General features: G+C 52.0%; 1 protein-coding gene across 7 annotated transcripts in view; it reads right to left on the bottom strand.

The window, feature by feature from the left end:
* The window catches only part of LOC126578423 (talin-2), a 53,689-nt gene that overhangs the window by 32,663 nt on the left and 5,701 nt on the right, over window positions 1-15,325 (bottom strand). For 6 of the 7 annotated variants that reach the window (XM_050240957.1, XM_050240960.1, XM_050240958.1 and 3 more), the window contains exon 2: window positions 5,017-5,459. The gene's annotated coding sequence lies outside the window, so the exon portion shown is untranslated. Of the gene's footprint in view, window positions 1-5,016; window positions 5,460-13,179; window positions 13,214-15,325 lie in introns of those variants that run through there. The other variant, XM_050240956.1, reaches the window with a different exon arrangement.

The following is a 15,325-nucleotide window of genomic DNA, read 5'->3' as shown; positions in this document are numbered from 1 at the left end:
AATCGGTTCTGCACGAACTACTACCATCCCGGTGGCATCGAAGGGATGAAGAACTTTTATTGAATTTCGTAAATTAGTTTCACGTAAAAACCCCTCGCCGGTTGAAGCCGGAACCACAATTCACCGTCGAAGCACGGTGCTACGACAAGCGTCGACGCCCTGCTGGTGGTGTCAGCTTTTAACCCCATTTTTGTCTTATCCTGCTGCTGCTGTGTCTCTGGCTCCCGCACACATACACCCACAGACACAACCTTACCTTTCTTGGGCAAAAACGCGAAACCCCCCCCCCCCCCCCCCCCCCAAAAAAAGGTAACATCCCGAGCTCCACGTGCTCTTCCAGCTTTTTGGTGTGGTGCAAATATGGCCACCGCTTGGTTTTAGCACCGTGGCGGCGATGACTCCAACAACGAGAGATAGATAGGATTGGGGGTAAGAGTTTGGGGGGACGGTTTTTGCCCTCGATTCACCATCCCCCGAATGTTTCCCTGAAAAGGTCCCAGAAAAAGCCCATCCACCAGCACACGCCGAGATCCGTGGCCTGTACGCGCGAGCCCGGAACGAGAAACAGAACAGCTCAACGGCGGGAACGGCGGGAGAGTTGGCGATGTAAATGAGAGTGGTCGGCCGCGTGCCGCGGGCATCCGGAAAAGCGAAAAGGATATCGAAAAAGTTAGCGTCCCGACCGCAAACAATTTCCATTCGACTGCACCGTGCTTTCGCACCGTTAGGCACCACTGTTCGCCGAAAACTTCGCGAAAAGAGCGACGAGATGCAATTATAAACGGTGGCGGGCGCTCAGATCGCTTTACGGATGTCCGCACGGTGCATAATGTGTGGACCGAAGACATTCACATTCGGGGAGGCGCAACGCGTCCTCGGGATAATTTAATCAAAAATAACACAAAATGATTCCGGGAAAGAGAACCGCGGGAAAGTGGACTGTCGGTAAAAGGGTAAAACTCCCGTTAAGCCCTGCAATCGGCCAGGAACAATCGACTTCCGCTGAATGAGCGTTGAATTACTCTTCTCTCTCTGGTCACAAAAAGCTTCCTTTTGTTTCCCGAAAATTTTTCCCCGTCTGACGTCGACCACCAGAGGTCAGTCCGTACTAAAGTAAAAAAAAACGGCGAGATTCCTTTGGATCCTCGGAGTACCGGAACGAGAAAATAAGGATCCCCCCAAAAAGCCACATGCACACTCAACCGAGCATTGTAATGTTCCACATTGGAAGGCACGATGATGGACAGCGGATGGGATCCGGAAGAACCAACACATAACCGCCACCACCGTCATCTATCTCGCTACCTCACTAGCCACTAGACGGAAACGGTAGGGCATGGAAAAGGGTAAGCAAAACCGCGAACGAGTCATCCTGGGTGCCCTGAGTGACAGCAGGCCGGGATGGGAATGGATGACTGATTGATGGATAGCCACCATCATCATCGCGCCCCCCAGTGGTTAATGTCGTCGACGGTTAACTTACCGCATAAATGTTTGTTAATTACGCTGGGCTTGGTCGACAGAGGCTGCTGGTGGAGGCAGAGGAAGGACCGCGAAGCACAAATTATCAAATTACCGACTCCCAGCCCACGGGAAAAGGATCCTAGTATTCTAGTGGATGTTTGATGCTAGTTCCACATTGGGTTATGCTCCCAAAAAGGCGTAGTAGATGGTTCAAAAATGCTTATTCGACAGTCTACGTCGACCAATTTATTTGAAATTCAAAGCGAAGTCCGATTTCAAGTCGAAAGTAAGAACTGCACTCGCTTAGATGCGTTCTCTGTTCTTCGGTCCCTTGATAAGTAACTGGCGAGCAAGGTGGTTCCAACAGAAAAAATAGAACGTAGAAAAGATATAACCTCTGCTGTTCAACAAAAACACATACGGAAGAGAGCTAAGGATTTTCTCCCTTTTTCCCTTGTTCAAAGAAAACTTTACCACACTCACGCTTAACACTCAAAAGGATCCGCGATCGGCGCGTTTGTTCATTGTAGCGCATGCTACACTGGATGGTTGTGAAGCTGACGACGAGGACGAAGCCAAAAAAGGGAAAAAAAAACTATTCTCAAAGGTACTGAAGAGAAGTTGGAAGTTTCGCAGGAAAAAAAAAGATGGAATACATGGAGTGAAGAAAACCGAGCCCACCGAGTCCCACAAGACAGTGTTCAAAAAGGTGAAAGAAAAAGCGCGGGGCTGAAGCTGAAGGAGAGGACAGGGCACTCACATATCGGAATTCGGCAAACGTACGGCTCGGCGCTCCTGCTCGAACGATTTCTTGACTTTTTGGACGGACCACAACTGCCGGCTGTTCTTTTGCAGCGAATTCAGGGAGGCGCGCTACTGCAGCGCACACACCATTTGTTGGACGCTTGGCGCTTAACGATTTAACAAAACCTGCTGCTGGCTGCTCTGGAGCAGCAAAGTTCTACAAAGTTCTTCTACAGTCGATGTCGATGCCTCCCGGAGACTCGAGAGAAGTAGAAGGAACAAGCTTTAACTGCAATTTAAACTCCAACACTCCAAGGCACTAGGGGAGCAGTAGGGAATCCCGGAATGTAGTAGCAATCTTCAATTCGAACCCTGCGCTCGAAATCAAATGCTGGAGTGTTCCGTGTTCCGTGCAATTCTCGTTCCCCTTCTTCTGTTCTTATTGTCGCGCGATCGTGTGCATTAAGGCCACGTTTGTGAGAGGGGGGAGAATTGTGGGAGAGGAAGATTTTCAGATGGATGAAACTTAACTGTCGAGCAACGGACGACACGACGATAACGATTTAACAAGGCAATGTTGGAGGACGAAGCCAAGAAGGAAGAAGTTCGTGGGCATACATCCCCCGGCTAGCTGGTCTCTACACTTTCTCACCGTTTTAAAGGCACTTGTGGACTTGTGGACACATTTCCTCGGATTGTTCCTAATCACGGCACGGCACGGCACGGCACACACTACGCGCACACACATTGGCAACCACCTTAGCGTTCACTGGCAACACAACGTGAACGGCGGTAACACCAGCATCACCGGACAGGAGAAGGACATCCCTCTGGATCCTGGCGAGGTGGAAGATGCCGAGTGGACGTGCCTCGGACTCGACCTGACTCGAGCACTGTCCAAGCACGACTACGAGCTAGTGGCACCGTCGACCGATCGGTTGGCTCTCGCGGCACGTGTGGTCGCCGTCCTCACCGCACGAGCACGATAGTAAACTGTCGTCGTAGTGAACGTGGACCGCCTGCAAGGACCGACCAAGGTCCTGCCCTTGTACCTTGGCGCTCTCCTGCGTCCTACCGAGGCGACGGTTAGGCCTAGAATGATGTTCCGGCAGCGCTCGCGGATGCTGACGAAAGGTCCTGTGTGTTCCGCGCCCGCACCGCCAGCCACAGTCGCCTATTGCGTGAGCCACGTGCCGCTTCCTCCCTATGCCACCCACCCCTCCGTGTTTGTCACTATTTACTCGCCCAAAAGGAGGGGTGAACCTATGCTTTCCAAAGAGCGCCAGAGAGAGAGAGAGAAAGAGTCGCGCGCACGCACGACCAGGATAGGAAATAATGTGAGATGCATGGTGGCAGCGCGCGTGATACGAAGGATCGGATCGGATCGGATCGAAACGCCGGATCCAGCATCCAACTATCGAGCACCATCACCGAACCACCACCGAACGTGTGTGCAACTTGGTGCAACATCCGACCAAACGCAAGCGCAAACACCACCACCCTTACGGACACCATCCATCCAGTGTATGTGTGCTGGCTGGCTGGCTGGCTGGCTGGTTGGCACGGCCACACAGGCGCACTGCACAGAGAGACAACGACGACACCGTAGGGTGGTGAATCCGCGGACGGCCGGATGCTGAGATCCGGCTCGGCGCGGCGGTCCACAACCCAAAACAGCGTAGCGAGCGCAAGTGTGCGTGAGAGAGGCAGACAGTGTCAAGCTGGGAAAACTGTTTTTCACCCATACGCTCACAAACATTGTCAAAGGAACGGTTTTCGCTGTTCAACCGCAACCCCATTTTTCCCCGTTTTGCTGGCCATCCTCCTGCCTTGCCGCGTGGGCAACACGCACACACACTCGTGCGCGCCACGCTTCGCAAGGCACGGCAGGGAAACTTGGGAAATGGTTGGTGGTACACCGTGAATGGTGCACGTGGCTATGTATTACCTTTCCTGTTACATAAGGACTGTGGTCCCCACACCGACGCCAATGATACACCCCACGGGGGAACAGCTTCTTGACGTTCGCTCGCGTTCTTCGGTACCTACTACTCGAAGGTGCCAGATAAGAACTCGTGGTGTATCGTGTGGCACCGCGAGGAAGAGGATTAGACCGAGCCGTTCTTCCTCACTTCGTTCACGTAATGGTGAGGGAGGCCAGGCGTCACGAGCTTTCGTCGTCGTTTGTCGATCCCTTTGAGGTGGTGCAATCAGGTGGAAAGCTGATGGAAGCTTCCACCGCAACAACATCTTCGAGCCACGGACCATACCGCCATCCCGAGAGTTAAAAGCTAGGCGGCGATGCGTGCTGCGTCCCTACTTGGATTCTTCTTCGACGAAAGGACGCGTCAAGCCGAGATCTCGAGCGGCGCCGTAACACCGTGGACGCCACGCGTCTAAACAGCGGCGGCACGAAGATCTGCACCGACCGACGGGACGAGTACTGAGTACCGAGACGTTGTCGCCGGGTGAGGGATAACTCTTTGCGCCAGGACATGGCGCGTCCGACTGGCGCCGACCTGATACTAGGATCCTGCTGGCTGTTCCAGGGATGCCCCAGCTTCAAGGCAGGAAACTTGCCTTCTTCTTCTTGTCGAATGGCGTTCGGTGTCTCCTTTTGGAGCCATTTCTCTCCCAAGAGGAAGCTTATGATTAGTGACACAGCCTCTGTGGCCCTTGCAAGACGTCCCATTAAGTCGAAACAATTCACACAATCCCACTCCAAGGCTAATGGTGATAGGAGAAGAATGCTTTATCACAAAATAACTTTCTTAGCTATCGAAGGATACAAAGTCGTAGTCCACTTACCACGTTAGCTGGTCCACCGGGTTTTATGTCCGTCTGTAGTCCTCGTCGTCCACAGCCTGAGACGATCCTGTGAAGCGTTGGTGCTGTCGCTAGGAGTGTTTCGTTTCGAATTTAAACTACTATTAAAACACTAAACCACTAAAACATAAAACACATCTAAAAGACACTTTTTTCGATCACTTTGTGCACACACTGTCACAACACACGTAATTATTGCTTCGAATTCCGTTTCGTACGAAGTGGTTCGGAAGGATGGTAGGATCCGGAAGTGGTGAATAATCTGCGCCGTTGCCTCAATGAAGAGCTGTGCTGTTGTTTGGTGTGTTTGTCTGGTGATTGGCGCGTGTCGATGACTTAGATTTCTTCCCCACGCACAGTTGTTACTACTGGATTTTGATGGTGCCGTTGTTGAAGTTTTCGTTTAGTTGCTGAAGGAGAAAGTTCTGCAAATGAGAAAAAAAAACAAAGTGTTATCAGAATGACGGGTTCAAATGATCGTAAGGTGGAAACGATGTATTCAAATCCATTCGAATTAGCTACGGATTGGAGCAATTGCCTATCCAATCTCATATCATATCCATCAGATCACATGCCGTTAGCTATTAACGAAGCGAAAACACCTATTGGTTCTTTGCCATTGACCGAAAACGATACCCCTTGATCAGTGCAGAACCTTTGGAACGAACATCTTCATAACCGAAAGCTCCATTGAAAGCCACCAGGCGCGCCGCCAGTTTGAACGCCCATGAGAGCATAGAGCTCCACGGGACGTGGTGGTAAGGACAAGGTGCAAGGACATCGACACTCGACTTCACTCTCTCGCTCTCTCGCTTGCTCGCTATCTCTCTTTCCCTCTTTTATCTCTCCATTTTCCTCGTGAAAAACACGACAAACACGACGGGAAAACGAGGATTATCGTTGACAACTCGGCGAGCGAGAGCGAAGAGAAACAGCGAGGCGGCGAAGGAAAACGAAACCAAAAAAAAAACAAGAAAAACAGTCGAGATGGCGTCCGTCTGGCGGGCGCCAGGATATCCCTCTCTTCCCTTTCTTTCCTCCCCAACCAGCTGCCCGGTCGCTACCAAAGGCGCAGCCACCATCATTGCGTGTGTATGGGGAGAGCAGCATGATCGCAGCACACCACCATGATACGAGATGGCGTAGCTCCTCTCGGCTAGCGGAGGATTAGTAGCCCCCCGGAGAGGGAAGGGGTACTGAACCATGCATTTGGTGAATCTCTCCAACTCCACACCGACGCGGTTATCCGCTTCCCTCCTACGTTTCCTCCGTTTTGTCGAGCTTTCTCCGGTCGAGCTCAACTGAACACTGAACAACGAAGGCGAGAGAGTAGAGCTTGTAGCTTCCTCGGCAGAAACACTTCCTTCCTTCCTTCCGTTCCGTTGGTGCGCGCGCGATGTTGTTGAAGTCCTAAATGTCAATGGACCGATTATTATGCCACATTTGCTCATCGGTCTCAAAGCCGGTGTGAAGCGCCTTGATCTTTCTGGTCAATCGCTTCGGCTCATATATGCTCGTCCTCTAATGTTTCTCGGTCACCTGCGTGCTGCATTGCAAAACGGTTTGACACCCATGCCATTGCAGCAGCCTTTTTCTGTTGTCTGGACAGAAACAGCATCAAACGCTACAGCAACATGCTTTGTTACTTTACACACTACATACACGCGGTGCTGTGCCAACCTACGGATGATTTATTGCTCCCCCGAAACCTCTGTACTGCCTAGTGGTTGAAGATTTACGATGGCAAAGAACTAGCGCCTCCCGCCGGGTAAGGTTGTGTTTCTAGCGTTGTCCACTTATAAGTGGAAGGCAATGCGACTTGTAATATTTCGATAAAGTCGCACCTCCATAAAAAAAACAATTGAATTTGCTGCTGCTGCTGCTGCTGGTCGCAAAAGCGAGCGCTACCAGGCGCCTCCAGCCCCGTGATCACCGTGAAAGCAACGATTTGTTCCTTTGATTTTTAGAGCCACAGATTGTCTAAGATTGGAATGCGTACAGGGCGCGACCGATTCGATGAACCTAATACCAGCTCTATTGCCCTTAGACAGAGTGGTAACAGAGCAATGCCACAGTAATAAATCAATCCATCGTTTATTTATAAATAAACACAGAACGCGCACGCTTCGAGCAACAAACTGACTGGCATCATAAATAGCAAACCGCTAAAGAGGCCAGCAGCAGAGTAACGAAACACGAGACGCGAAACGCGCGATCTAGCAAAGATGGGTGAGTGCATTTTCTCGCCACTCTGCCTCCGGCATGCAGTTGGAGGAGTGCATTTTATGACCGCAGAAAATCAATCTGCAACTGCATGCGCATCCCTCTGTCTGTCTGTGTCTGTCTGTCTGTGTGCTGGGCAATAAAATAGAAAACAATTCGCGCCACTAACGAGAGCCAACGCTTCCTCTTCCTTTCCGTTCATTCGATCCTTTCCGAGCAGTCTCGCGGAAACCATCGCAAACGAGTTCAGCGAGATCGAAGTGTTTTTGTTAGCACATCAGCATCACTCGTTCGTCGAGTGAATGGATGTTGCTACAACAAAAGGCGCATTTGGCGGATCGTTTGATGCACACGTTACTGAGCGCACACACAACACGCAACTCTTCGTTAGGAACAGGGCGTCAATTCTCGCTAATAATCATCTACGTGGCCACGTCGAAGAAGTGCGATGCAAAATCATTAAGCGATCATAAAGACGGGCGCGAGATGGGGCGGAAAAGAGGGGACACAGACAAAGACAATCACGACGACGACGTCTTCAAGTGCTGCACATTGCACAACAACAACGTGATTCGAGGGGGGGGATAGTAACAACAATAATAATGATACTGTGAACTTCCCCGGGCCGCGGCGTCTCTGTTTGTAGCGCACGATGAGTAATCGCGTTGTCACCGTGCCGCAGACACTCGCCGTCGTAGCGTAATTTTAAGATGATCTCGTCGCTATGCCGTTGCGGTCATTCGGTAGTACGTCAGCTGAGGATCTCCTTTCGCGTGTGTCCGGCAGCGGCACACGCCAAATAGAAATTGTCTGTTTTTGGCACAAGCCGTACGCCCTTGAGAGGCGTGATTCATCGCTCTCTCTCTCTCTCGGTGTCCCTATCGGTTTGCGTTCGCGCGATGATCGTACTTCATCAGACGGGCGATAGTGACGGCGATCTGCGTCACAGCAAGGCAGTAACCAGAGACTCGGACTCGCACTCGTACTGCTCCGTGCTTTCAATCACCGGAAACACAATCATCGTTTGTGGCCGGACCTCGGTGACTTTCACGTCCTCGATGTTGCAACGAATCGCCGTCGTTCACGTTCGTCAAGGTCTTCGAGCATCGACTCCCTGTGACTCCCTGACTTATCGACGTGGAGTGCCAATTCAATTTCAATATCTTGACGCCTCTCGCCTGAAGGTGTGCCGTGAAACCCCTTTCCGTTCCAGCCAGTAACCTCAATCCGACGTTCGATTCCGAGGTCGAGATCGGTCGGTGTTTCATCTGCATCCGCCACCAACGCCACCGTTACCGATCGATGGATCGTAAATTATGGTCGCCAGTCAGACAGATCCAGGGTTTTGTCACACACTGCACACCCACGGAACTTTTCACTCCCGGCGAATAGATATTCAAAGCAGGCTGGGTGGTTCCGCGCCATATGGCCGATCGTCGTGTGGCCGATTTCGCTTTAAATCACATTTCGGTTTGTTATGGTTTCGAGCGATCGGTGCGGTGTGGATCGTACGGGAAAGGAGAGTTTGCTTAAGCCAACGAATCTGATCCGCGGGGGCACATCTCCGGATCCGGATCTCGTCGTATCACACTCAACAGGAAGACAACAAAAAAACGGTTCGATACTGGATGTGCGTTCAAAGTGGGAATGCCTCGCTGTAATTGCCATGATCATCTTACTCTCTTTCAACAGCACTACACCAAATGGCAAACTGGCCAAATTTGCTTCAGGAAGCAGCCCGTCCCCGTACGCACGCACGCCAATTTATATGCCAACTCCGTTCGGCAGCTGGCGAACAGAGTTTGTATGGTCAATGTGTGGAGGCAAGAGGCACACAGGCAGCGTCTGTATCGAGTGGTGGTGTTGTGTGTTCGCCTCCCTGTCGTTGCTGCCGCTGCTGAGCGGAGCTTATTTTTAGTATGCACCGTCAACAAATATTGCGCCATTTGCGTGCTGAGCCGCCGAGCCAAACCAAAGTCGGTCAAGTCGCACAAGATTCAGTCCAACTCTGTGCTTGTGTTTTGTGTTTTATCCATCACCATTCTCACATCAAGCGGTACCCTGTAATCTAGTTGGAGAGTCTTGATCTTCGGGTCGCGATCCAGGGTCGAGGACGCTTAGTGCGGAATTAACCAAGCCAAATGGTTTGTACGCACAGCGCAGCGTCTAGTGTGTCCGTGTTTTGCGCCATTTTTGTCGTGGTCAGCAGCTGCCGCTATCGGGGTTTTAATACAAAGATTGATGGAGACGTGTGGCCGGTGTATGTGTACGTAAGCACGATCGATCTCCTAAGGCACTGGCGTGCGGTGCGTGATGTCTACTCGTGGTATCTACACATCGACCCCACCCATCCGCGGACAGGGCTAACAGCCTGGCCTCTCGGTGTGCGTCCAGTCGCTTAATCGCTAGCTCGCGGTACCCAAGCAACCACCACTGCACTGCTTATCGTGCGCTGGCACTGGGTACGCTATACAAACTCAAGATAAGATCCGGTGACCCCACGGACGGAGTGTCTTTCGGAACAGATAACTCGATGCGCTACAAAAAAGCTAACGATAGCGCTGCTGCTCCAACAGCTAGGACCACACATTCGGCGAAATGGGAAGCAACTCGACACCTCACTGACGGGGGCGGCAGCAGTGGGGAGTAGGTTGGCAAGAGCTCCAACTCCATTCCAACTCCAACTTGGGCAGCGCAGAAGAAAAGTCACAGCACAAATAGCTGCTTTAGCTGCGTCACAACACACGGTAACATATCACGGTAATGCGTGACCGCGCGTTGTTCACCGACGCCCGACGCCCGAGAATGCCATCCCGCGATAACTATCGCGCCAACACCCTCTCGTGTGTAAACAAATGCGTCCGCCATCGTGGGAGAAAAAGTGCCGAGTGTTGTGTTTTTGTTAGGAATTTGACACTGCACCGGTGTTTTGCCTTCTGCAAGAACTGGCTCAGCAAAAGTGCAATCCGAAGTGAGGCTATACGTCGTCAACGCCGCCAGGTTTCCTGTCATTTCATTCCGATTCAAAGGGCGCAACATGAATGTGTGCATTGGGATTTGTGGGTCGCATCCGCTGAAGTGTTGCTGCAGCAACAGTTGCAATCATCATCATCCCAAAGGGGAAGTCCACGAGCCAAAAACATTCCACCAAGAAGAACACCCCCAATGGAGACGCTACTTCCTTTCGCTGTAGACGAGTGTGCATTTGTGTGCCCGGAGGGCTTGGACTTCGGAATGGACACGCTATGCGCGATCGTAAATTAAGTATTCACCAGCGGGAGTCAGAACGTAGTAGTAGCAGGGGAAGGGCGCCTTCGACCACCAATTGGCCCTATCGACTGCCGCTCGTTCAATCAGTCGATCACTAACCGGCACCTAGCACTAGCTGACTGGCTTCTAACTTCCAATTTCGAACCATACGGACACCGCGCGCCATATTTAGCATCGCCACGATCGACTCTACGTAAATGGCGGACAGTAATAACCTGCCAGACACTGCTAGAACACACACTAGCGCGCGTACACACTACACTCCTAGGTCGGTGTGGCGCCAGAAGAATCATAAAATATTCACTTGACATTTCTGATTCCTCAAGTTATGGTCTCCAACTACCATCACTACCACAGGCACCACCACCTGGTTCTATTGACCTCCATGGCGATCGACCAGTGAGTACTCCCGTGGTGAGCTTACCATTAACACCTCGTTTAGAACGACACTCCAAACTTACCGAACGCATAATTTCGTTAATGCTGCTTGTTTAACCCATAGCGATACTGGCAAACAATGTGCGTACGGCATAATGAATCCCTAAATGGACACCATACTGGCGTCACCGTCAGCATCTGACTTCTGCAGCCACCGCACCGCAAGGTCCACCGCTTTACTACACCTTCCGCATTTGGGGGGTAGCGGAAGAGCGAACAGGCATACAGGCCCCGACAAAGGGGTGCTGTCTCTCTAATGCTACACGCAGACAAGCACGCACGGAACACTCTCCACAGCTACGCAGAATTTACGTAGCCATTCGATGCAAATGATCGTCCGCATACGTCCGTTCCGTTCCGTACGTTCTCAATGCCGAATTCCTTCGATGCGCCCCGATCAATTCGCTGTGGCCGGTTCTCTCCACCCCGTCAAGTCAAGAGATCCTCCTTGCACGCCTCAGCCGGTCGCGGTGGAGCAGCAGCAGCAGCAGCAGCAGCAGCAGCAAGCGTTCAGCGACCGCGACGAGATAAATTTAGGTTATGTTTATTATTCCAACAGATCTTCTCCATCATGAGAGGAGGAGTGAGGAGTGGGGTGCTCCACCACGGACCACCACCCCCCAATAACCTGATTCTGGAAGCTGTGCTGTGTTGGTAGTGGCTGTCGATGTCTTTGGCGTTGTTCTTGGCTTCGCGAGCTGGCATTGTATCATTTAACCAGCGGCGAGGAAACCATAAATGGCGCCCACCAGCGCGTGTTTGTGCACGATCCTCACCCTATCTTGCACATGTTCTCCGAGGGTCTGCTGGTAGCCAGCCAACCCGGGGAGGGGGGGGGCGTGCCAATATTTCAAACATCACGTACACCATGACCACGGCACCACCATCATCATCACCGCGGCTGAGCGCGAAATCAATATTTGGGCAGCGCGTGTGTCGCGGGATGGAAGTCTTAGCTTTTTGGCGGAGTGTTGTGAGTGAGTGCAGCAGCCTGTAACTTCCTGTAAAACCGGTCTCCGATCACGCCAAGGACGGACAAAGACGCCCGCAGATCATGACGTCATGGAGGCTCGCGAGAGACACGCTGGCCACGACGCAAAATTAACCTTTTCAATTAGCAGTAGCAGCAGCAGCAGCAGCGGACATCACATATCCAACCCACGACTCCTCTACTGGTGTATCGTTGAGGTAATGCGCGCCCCAACAGCGAGGTCGAACGCAGCGCCAGAGTAGCATCATCATCATCGTCATCTGCAGCTCGCGCACAAGACAACAATGAACGCTAATTGACGTTCTACCAGGCGAATGCGTTACGATGGGATGGGATGTGTGGTCCATTGGAAGCAACAGTCGCATTGGAGAGTCCCAAAAAAGGCTGCCACATTGACAGAACTACGTTTGATCTTTGTCGTCGCCCCCATTGTAGGCATTGATCACTTCACACATCGATGATCATCGTGAGTTGCTCTCGCGTTGCCGTTACACATGTTCATTTTGCTGTCGCTCTAACGACGGTACATTACAGAAAGAAAGGGTGTTGTGTAAGGGGCTCAAAGTCTTTAATTCGTCTGCGTGCCCGTGGATAAGATGTTGACCGATAAGCACTGAATCCACCTTTATGCTCAAGATAAGCATGAAATTCCCAAGAAACAGATAATGGAAGTTACGGCACCCGGCATTAATGTCTGGATAGCTGCTGCTTCTTCTCTGAGTTTTGTCCGCATCATTTCTCACTTCCTCCACAAAACACCCCGGTCTAGACACCGCACCCGCTTCGGACAGCAGTAGAGCTGTCGTCGTCTGTCGTCGTCTAGTCCACAGTCTAGAATCCACCAGGAACACAGAGAAGTGAAGGACCGGGAACCTCTACACACTAGCAGACTGCTCGTTCGTTCGCTCTCTTCAGACGATTAAAAATCTAAATTTAAAAGCATTGCCACTTTGTGTCACGATGTGTTGCCAAACAACACAGATCCTCCCCCCACCCCCCCCCACCCTTCTCCCACACACATATCCAAGACATACGACAAACATATGCTACCGAAATGTTGAAAACATTAAAACAGATTTTCCGTCCCCCCTTTCCTCAGCGGCATCAGCTGATGAGAGCAACAAACGCGGGGGGGGGGGGGGGGGGAGGGGGCAGAGTGAGAGGGCGTTTGCGGAGATCCGGCTGACTGATCGACGAAACTGACAAGCTGGCATCATCATTACCGGCTACCGCACCGCCCGTGCTCCTCACTCTTTGTCTTCCTTCCTGTCTTCGTAGGGGTTCGTGGTGGTCCATTTGTGGTCCTTCAGCAGGCGCGACCAATGAGTTGATTGCTTATCCAGCACTGCTCGATCGGGCTAGTAGATCCACGTCCGAATCACCGAGATTTTCCGGAGTTTCATTCCCCTTGTTTGTGATGCAATCCGAATCTCTCCCAGTTTTAGGATGTGGCTCCATTTTCTTCACACATTGGTATTCATTTCAAAGATCCTCGCAACACCAAGATGGAATTGGATCGGTACTACGACCGCAGTCACTCATCAGCAGTCGTCAGCCGCTTCTCTCACTTTCACTGACGACGTTTCGTGCGCCTGTCTGACATACATTTAAAGGGCTGCCGGTGGTGTCCGCAAGTCCACTCCGCGCGTGTTGCAGTTTCGTATGATGGATTCCCCCCCCCCCCCCCCCCGGGCCCTCGTCCCCAGGAATTGCATTCCATTCCGCATCTCGGTGGGATCCAGATGTTCACGCACGTTATTTTGTAAGGGATCGAAAGGTCTCCGTTGACCAACCGATCGTGAGGTGAGTCCGGCAGACCGGTGCTGATGGTGGTTGTTTCTCAAATACCGTGATCGAACCACCTATTTATAACTTTCCGTCTTTTCTCGTTGGCGCAGCACTCGCTTTTCGCGGCTTCGCGATCTCCAGCAGCTCAGTTCAGTTCAGTTGAGCAACCAACCAGTCGCCCCTCCACGCTTCCGCTTCCTTCTTACGGGAGTCGTTCGCGATCACGCGAAATATGAGAGAGTTGCAGTTGTGTTTCGTCGTGCGTATGCAAATGTGCGTTCGATCTCGCGATCGCGCCATTAAATTAAAGGGATGGCAAAAAAATAAAGCAAAAAATTTAAAAAAAAACCCGAATTTTCGAAAACGCAATGAGGACGAACGGAGTCTCCGGAGAGATCGGCACGCAAACACACAGACACCAAACCAAGTGCGGACACACGGACACTCGGACACTGTGACAATCAATTTTCAATCAGACGCAGCGAAGTCCCGGTTGCTACCGAGGACCGTAAAATGGAAGCAAACAAGCACCTGTGATTCGGTTCGAGGTTCGACTCAACCTCCTCGCCATCATCACCATCATCATCATCAGCACCACCACTGGTTTAATGCATTGCCACCACAGCGACACAGCTACATGGGCGCGAATCGCGCACCACAAACTGGTTTGCCGGATGTGCGATGGATGGGCGGTGGCGGTCCCCCACAGTGGTGAGGGGGTTGATATCAGTGACTCTCAAGACAAGCGGGCCGGGTGTGACGTGGCGTACACAAGCGATTGCCTGCTCGCGCTCCTCGTTACTCATGGCCGTGTGAATCACAGATTTTCGTGGAAATATCCCCCCCCCCCCCCCCCCGGGGGAGGAGAGGATTGACCACCGGGAATTTCTCACTTTTAACCAGCATCCAAAATTAGGGGGCATGCAATCAGCGGTGCAAAAGGATCCACTCGGTACGTGGCGTAATCGTAACTTTGTCTTCGAACCCCTTGAAAGGCCTGTGGTGGCCTCGAGAACAGCAGCAATTGTGATGAAGCAATGGGGATCGCTAGTGGTAGCGAAGCGGTGGCTGATTTGATGTGATCTATGCTTCACCAGTAGCAGCAGCAGCAGCACTGGCGCAGTAGTGGCCTTCACTGCCTTCAGTGCGCCCCCGCAGTGAGCCCGATTATTGGCCGACGATTAAACGCTCCTTTAGCAGCGCACACTCGTTAGCTACAGCGCCTTGACGAGAGAGAGAGAGAGATAGAGAAGGTTTTTGCGGAGGCGCAACCCTCCCAAATCGCCGTGATCGCGATGGTACTCCACGCGAGTGGGCCGCGTTTCGGTCGCAAAGGTGTACACCTCGCGCTTGCCCCGTGATCCGTTGCGGAGGCGCGATCGAGAGCGCACGACGAAAGGGATTTTATGTTAAAAATACACTACTAATAGGTCCACACTAGTTTATGCTGCGATGATGTTGCACTGCTGGTCTCCCACGTCAACTGATGGGCGACTCTGGTGGTGGTGAGCCAACCTCTGCGATTCGATCCTCGGACACGCACACAACACACACGCAGGCCCGGCACACAAGGCCAACTTC

Source organism: Anopheles aquasalis, chromosome 3, assembly GCF_943734665.1.
Source record: "Anopheles aquasalis chromosome 3, idAnoAquaMG_Q_19, whole genome shotgun sequence".
Classification (NCBI taxonomy): Eukaryota; Metazoa; Arthropoda; class Insecta; order Diptera; family Culicidae; genus Anopheles; species Anopheles aquasalis.
This window is presented reverse-complemented; position numbering and strand designations above follow the sequence as displayed.